Genomic DNA, 8,421 nt, shown 5'->3' with positions numbered 1-8,421 from the left:
TACATATACATGACACTATAAATGTTTCATGATTCACTGAGCTATTCAGACTTACAAGTTGAGTCCTTTACTCTATGTTTCTTTCATGTCTTTTATATACTACTTTTCATGCCTTACATACTCAGTACGTTATTCGTACTGACGTCTCTTTTTCTTGGGGACGATGCGTTTCATGCCCGTAGGTCCCGATAGATAGGTTGATAGTCCTCCTAGTTGGCTATCTGCTCAACAGAAGGTGTTGATGCACTCCACTTGCTCCGGAATTACCTATTTGGTCGGCATGCTTTGGACATGTAATGATTGGTATGGCGGGGCCTTCTCTGAACCTTTATGACGTTTATGTACTCTTAGAGTCTTGTAGATAAATTTCATGCATATGAAAGATTGTATGGCCTTGTCGGCCTATGTTTTGAGTGTACAGGTGATCATTTTGGTCTTATAGACCTGTATGTCACATGTATAAGTTTGTATTCCATGTTGGGTCGTCCTATGTCGAGTATTCCCTTATATTTTATTCAGGTTATATCATGACGGCCCTTCTGGCCTATTTACTGATGATGGTATGATAATAAAGATACGTCACATTGGTACTCAGTTGGGTAAGGCACCGGGTGCCCGTCGTGGCCTATCGGTTTGGGTCGTGACAATTGTATGACCTTGTCGGCCTATGGTTTGAGTGCACAAATGATCATTTCGGTCTTATAGGCCCGTATGTCACATGTATAAGTTTATATACCATGTTGGGTCATCCTATGTCGAGTATTCCCTTATATTTTATCCTGGTTATCTCATGACGGCCTTTCCAACTCATTTACCCATGATAGTATGATAAGAAAGATATGTTACGTAGGTACTCGGTTGAGTAAGGCACTGGGTGTCTATCGCGGTTTATCGGTTTGGGTCGTGACATAATAGGAGAAAATTCGCGGTTGCATAATTATCTCTGCAGCTGCAGTTCAGCTCTTGCGGCCGCACATTTTGATTGTGGACCGCATGCTCACGAGGCTTCACACTTGGTCTTCTGCACCTTCTCTGAACTTATCAAACTTTTTCAGTGTGACCAGTTTTTATGGCCACACAATTTGGTGTGCTGACCGCGCTTCTACAAAATTCCTCAGAGGCTTCAAGGCTTCATTTGCGGCTGCACTTTTATTTCTGCGGACCGCATGATCATCTGCGGCCGCAAAATTACTTCTGCGGATGACACTTCAGCTTGCATTTCTGCTTTTTGCTTTGTTGAGATGGAATATTCTTTTTTGAGTTAGATTTCTTTATTGAGCTCCAATCCTCCAACATGCCTGCAATTCACACATTTTCATTAGATTTGGAAAACAAAAATCACTACTTTCGGACTAAAACTAAAATAAGAAGATACTAACAAATGATTAAAATCTACACTTATCAACCAGCTTAGTCATTGGACTGAGTATGACATTCGAGATGCTTTTGACATATATAATTTTGGGAGCAATGAAAGAAAATTTAAAAATTAGATCTATGTTCAAAGTTAATCACTAAAAAGAATTTAAGTTCTTGAATGTTGTAAAGATGGTATAAAGTTGAAATTTAACACGGAAGAACTTCCTGTATTGTGAATAGAAAATCGTCAAGCTAGTTAGCTACAACTACTAAATGTGAGAATGACAGGAGAGTGGAGACTAATAATATGACATGCCATCAATAATTAATTGAGTAAATTGCTAAACTAGCCCCAAGTATATCATACAATGTTGCAGCCAATGCACACGCAAGTATACATGCTTGTCAAATAATAAAGTGATGAGATAGAACGTCGAACCCACAATGACTTATAATTAAGCCATCAACTAAATTAAACTATCCTATTTATCTACACAAGAATTAGATATAAAAGTGTTTGACTCTAAACTAATAAAAAAAAGAAAAATATCTAATGAACTCTAAACAAAAGAAAAGCAAATTTTTGTATTATCAATGTGACGAATACGTTCTAGGGGTATGAGCTATTTAACTATCTTATTGTATTGTTCACTTAAATTGACTAATTAATTTATTTAGTTTATTAGTTGACAATGTTACTATTGCTCATAAGAATCTGTCTAGTTCTTACTTATATACTCAAGCTAACCTAATGCCTACATATTTTTGGAGTTAGAATCAACAAGAATGTATTCATAATTCCCGTATAATAACTAAGTAAGACGATTAGGTATATGTCTATCATAACTGCGAATCCGCTTCCGATGCCCAGGTTCAAAAATTTTCTTTACTCAATTCTATGTGCAATCTAGAATTTTTTAATTTCGACTTTAACTCTAGATTCATATATATATATATATATAATATTTAATTGGTGATCAAGCAATCAAATAATTAAGCGCAATTGAATAAATAGCTCAATATGATAAATCAAGAAGCCAAAATAAATATCCAAATAACAATAGTCATTAAATAACCAATATCCTAGAACGTGAAGTTTAGCTCCACAAAGACACGGTCACCAATTAAATGATAAATTACCGCCCTCCATTAAGATTGGTGGAAGAAAAGATGAAACCCGATGAACTTCTGTCACGACCCAAATTCCCACCTTAAGGCCGTGATGGTACCTAGCCGAACATGCTAAGCAAGTCAACTCACAATCCAATACATGAAGTCCATTTCCTACTGATAGAGATATATAATAATTAAATATAAAAATAGCCTCAAAACAGTAATAATATCATATATAAACAAAATACAACCTAAATATGGTCAATATAGTATGACTCCTAATACTAGGTGAAATAGGTACAATAGAAAACTACGAAAATATGGACAAGTCTGTATACATGACAAGCTATCTGAAATACAAATAGACAGGAATAATAAATGAACAGGGATTCAGGAACTGCGAAATAGATCCATCAAGTGTAGCTCACCCTGAGTTTCCATTTGGTATCCTAAGCTCAATCAGGAAGCTCTACTAGGACCTATCTAAGGATCTACACAAAAAGATGTGCAGAAGCGTAGTATGAGTACAACCTCGAAAAAGTAGTGAAGGGGATAGATACATCTGAATACTTACCACACAGATAAGAACAATAGAATTAAAAACTGAAACGGTAGATAATTTCATGAATAACAAGAATCACAGACTTCAACAGTTGGAAGGTATGAGACATGCTTCTCCAGTACAGAAATAATCATAATGCTGCTAAGATATAGTATTAAAAGATAGCATGCTCAAATAACGGAGCGTGGGCTCCCAACTAGCATATAAGGATGTCAGGTGACAATTAATAGTTAAATGAATGCTTTTGAATTAGTCAAAAATATCTATGCAAATTGGTACAAGTTCCATGTACCCCGATACATAATCCATGTATCAACATAACCCGATACAAAATTCATGTATCAACCCGATAAAAAATCCATGTACCGACTATGCTCATAGGGCCCAAATTAACATGGTTTATCACCTGAATCCGGAGAGACGGATCCAAATCAAAGTGCAAAGAGGAGCATAATAGCATTATTCATAAATTAATATCCAATCATCATATCCAATCTGCCATAATTGTATCTCATCCACATGCTTTACCTTTCGTGCCAAAATCCTCAATCCAAATCAAGTGTCCTTATTAAAAAATGTATGTATATACTTAAGAATTACAAATAAAAGGTGCATAAGGACTTGGTAAAAATCATACATATGTGTGCTCATGAAATCTCTATGTGGCTACGGATAATTTAAGCAATTCAACATATCAAGGATAAGTTTTCATGCCTTCGTAAATAACCATAAACCTAGGCATGGTTTCTAACATGAATAAGAGAGCAAACTTAGTCACATAAGCTAAAAAAAATCATGAATCAAATGAGCACATAGTCAAAATAAGGCATACACTAATCAAATTCTATCATTGTCATGATATAAACTCGGTAAGTGCATATACGCTCATCACCACGTATAGACACCACCCCATACCTTAAACACATAGCAATCAAGTCAAATCCTAGGGATTTCCCTCTTAACAAGGTTAACCAAGAGACTTACCTCCATCTGGTAACGTTTAACCTTCCAAAATAGCCTTTCCTCTCAAATCAACCTCCAAATGAGTCGAATCTAGCCAAATACAACTCAATAACGCTAAACAAGGCCATAGGAATCCATTCCAAATAATAAAATTTAAATCTTTAATCAATTCTCCAAAACTCAATAAAAGTCAACACGGTCAAAACACGAGTCAAGGGGTAGAACCCGACTACTCATAACTCCACAAGTCCAAATATGTAATTAAATTTCAAAATCGAGTCTAAACTGACTCCCAAATTACCAATTTACACTCTTCAAAATAGTAGTCAAAACCCCCCAAGTTTCTCTTCCAGATATCATAATCTATATATAAAAATCCATGAGGAAATAAGATATAATATCAAATTCAAGTGAAAATTACTTTTCCTCAAAGTGGTGATGAATTTCTTCCCAAAAATAGCCTCTAGCCGAGTTCCAAAACTCAAAATAATGAAAATAACTCAAACCCTCGAATTATAGCTTCTACCCAACGATTTCTGCATTTGCGGATAAAACAGTCTCTCCTGCGATACCGCTTTTGCGGTCACATTCTCTCTTCTATGAGGACACCTAAGTCTCGACCACTCTCACTTACAAAGTTTCCCTGAGCTTCTACGATTCCGTAAGTGCGAATAAAATCTCGCTTCTGCTAAAAATCTCCCAGCCTGCTTGCCTACCTTCGCTTCTGCGCCTAATAGCTCCGCATCTGCGGACTCACAGATACGCATAAATCCTCGCATTTGTGGGCCTTCAAATCCCAGTTGTCCTCGCATCTGATGACCCTTGTACGCTTCTGTAGGCTCGTGCCTGTGAACAATACTTCTTAGGTATGACACACCAGCACCAGAACTGCCAACCAATATCCAATTCATCCGAAACCTATCCTAAACACACCTGAGCCTCCGCGACCCCGTCCAATCATGCCAACAAGTCCCAATACCTTACCCAAATTTTTCCAAGGGCTCAAAACACCACAAATAACATCAAAACCAAGAATCAGTGATCAAGATCAATCTCTTAAGTTCATAAACTTTCAACTTCAAACCAAGTATCCGATTCAATCCGAACTCGATAGCCTCAAAGTCAACTCCCGATAAAACTTAGGAACTCCCCAGTCCTACAAATTGCCAACTTTCTACAAATAATGCCAAAATATCTTAGGAACCTCCAAATCTAATTCCGAACATACACCTAAGTCTAAAATTACCATAGAAACTATTGGAACCATTAAAACATCAACCCGTTGCCGTTTATTCAAAAGTCAAACCTAGGAAAACTCTCACAATTAAGCTCTAAAAATGAGACTAAGTGTCTCAATTCACTCTCAAATATTCCCGAAGCCAAACCAACCAACCCAGTAAGTCAAAAAACCACAAATACACATATGGAAAGCATCAAATAGGGGAACAAGGCTCATATACACAAAACGACCGGCCAGATCGTTACATTCTCTCCTTCTTAAGAAAACATTCGTTCTCGAACGAGTTTAGAAATATACCTGAAATGCCAAAAAGATGAGGATATCTGCTCTATATATCATGCTCGGTCGGTCTTCCAAGTCACTTCCTTCATCGGTTGACCTCTCCATTGAACCTTCACTGATGCAATATCCTTTGACCTCAGTTTTCAGACTTGCCTATCCAAAATGTCCATCAGTTACTCCTCATATGCCAGGTTCTCATCCAACTGTACTGAACTAAAATCTAATACATGTGACTAATCACCTTAAGGCCGTGATGGCACCTTGCCGAACTTGTTAAGCAAGCGAACTCACAATCCAATGAAGTCCATTTTCATTAACTAATAGAGATATATAATAATTGTCACGATCCAAAATCCCACCTTAAAAATCATGATGGCACCTAGTCTCTAAAACTAGGTAAGCCGATTACTTACAACAGTTAAACCAATTAAACATGACATAATGAAAACATGGTTTAATAAAAATAAAGAAATAAAGGTGATACAAGCCTACGCGACAATAATTACAATAAATTTCCCAAGACGAGGTAGTACAGAGTCACGAATCTACTAAATACATAAAACAAAACTCGAAATACAATACTATACGAATAGAGAATTGATAGTAATAATGTAAGGAAAGGACTGAAAAGGACTGCGATGATCAAGAAGCTCTACCATGAATCCTCACGATTAAGAAGCTCTCACTGCCTGAATCTGCTAGCTCCAATACCTAGATCTGCACAAAAAATATACAGAAGTGTAGTATGAGTACACCAGTGTCGGTACCACTAAGTATCAAGACTAACCTCGGTGGAGTCGTGTCCAGGTTCAAGTCAAGATACTCACTAATCAAGTAACTTGTGCAATATATCATTATAAAGCTAACAACGGAAAGCAAAATAAATAAATGGCAACAAAGATAATCAAGTGATAAAACAGCAAAATAATCAAAGCACAGATAAAATACATGTGAAAGATATTAAGAGAAAGTAATGATAGTTCTAATCATCAAACGGTTCTGACACAGGATTTATAATAAGAGTCACCCCGAGGCACCAAACCTCATAAGCACAAATCTCAAGTCACAAATCATATGCACAAGGCATCTCATGCCCTCATTATCAATCGCCTTCATGCGGCAAAGATCACGTGCCACAGTATAAGTCACAACCTCACATATAACTCATGTGCTATACGGAGAACTTACGTGCCAATATCACAATTCCACCCGGCATGATCACATGCTCAATATCACAATCCGCTCGGTGTGGTCATATGCTTAATATCACAATTCGCTCGGCGTGGTCACAGACTCAACATCACAATCCGCCCAGTGTGGTCACGTGCTACCAATCCAAATCATATCGCAGAGAAAGCAAATATACAAGAATAGTTGTACATGATCAATGAACATCAAGTTTTATACTCCTAGACTGATATAAATGACATGTTATGGTGTACGCATGTGCAAGTGTACTATCACAGCTCAAATTATCAAGTAATATCATAGACACTGCGTAGCATATTGGGAATAACCCAACAAGTCACGTAATATGCATGACACATACAAAGAAGACAAAAGCAACAACCGGAATACTCCTCTTTCATCAACAACATGCCTCGGGCCATCACATAACATCCATATATGGCCACCTTTATCTCACCACATCGACGATATCATAATAGCCACCCATATCACTCCGCACAGACAATATATCAATAGCCACTTGTATTGCTCCGTCCAGACAGTATATCAATAGCCACCCCTATCGTTTCGCACAATCAACAATAGTGAAATGCCACCCTTATGCTCCGCACAACAACAATCAATCCCCACAACATGTCCACATATGCCATAATATTGCCAAAATAATAATACCAATATCGCAATAAAGCATAGCCCACGGCCCAACAATAATGTATACAAGAATTTTAACAACAACAAAATAAAATAGGAAATAACTCGACAATAAAAGATATTCTATATAACAACAACTTCAATTAAAAGCATATTAATAAACTAAGAGTCTAAAGCGGTCAATTTTCACATATAAGCCCAAGTACACACTTGTCACCTCGTGTACACATCTTTTACATAATTCAAATAATGTAATTACATCAAATCCTACGGGGTAGTTTTCCCCACACAAAGTTAGGCTACTTACTTCAAAAGCCCTCAATACTCTAAAAATGCTTTTCCTATAAAATTCACCTCTGCTTGGCTCAAATCTAACCAAAATCGACTTAATAATATCAAACAATGCAAGAGAAATCAATTTCAATTAATAAAGTTAAGATCTTTATGCAATTTTTCAAAAGTCAACCATGAGCCCGCCCCATCAAAAATCAAGTCAAAGGGTATATCTTGACTACTCATAGCCCACAAGTCTAAATATGTGTTTGATTTTCAAATCTGAGTCCAATTCAACTCTCAAATATTAAATTTTTATTTTTCAAAATATAGACAAAAATTCCCAAAATTTCTATTCAAATATGATGATTTAGATATTAAATCTCATAAATAATCATGTTATATAATAGAAAATGGATCAAAACCACTTACCCAATAGTTTGGTATGAACATTTCTCCTCAGAATCGCCTCCTACCCAGGCTAGGGCTAAAAAATGTGATAATTGAAACTAAGCCCCAAAATTAAACCCTTACGTTCAGCTGCAGAAGTTGCAAATGCGACAAGTGGTTTGCAAATGCGAACCCTTGCAAAAGTGGAAAATCCTTGGCAAACTCGAAGCTTGAACAGTCCTGAACAAATCGCAAAAGTGATAAAAAATGTCGCAAATGCGAACTCTGGCCTTTTGCAAAAGCGGCCAGTTGTTCGCAAAAGCGACCTGCCCCCAGCCCAGGCCTTTATCGCATTTTCGAGGTTGGTTTCTGTGAAGCCTGCCAGTCCACTAACACTTCA

Source organism: Nicotiana tabacum, chromosome 9 (assembly GCF_000715075.1).
Source record: "Nicotiana tabacum cultivar K326 chromosome 9, ASM71507v2, whole genome shotgun sequence".
Classification (NCBI taxonomy): Eukaryota; Viridiplantae; Streptophyta; class Magnoliopsida; order Solanales; family Solanaceae; genus Nicotiana; species Nicotiana tabacum.
Note: the sequence above shows the minus strand (reverse complement) of the source record.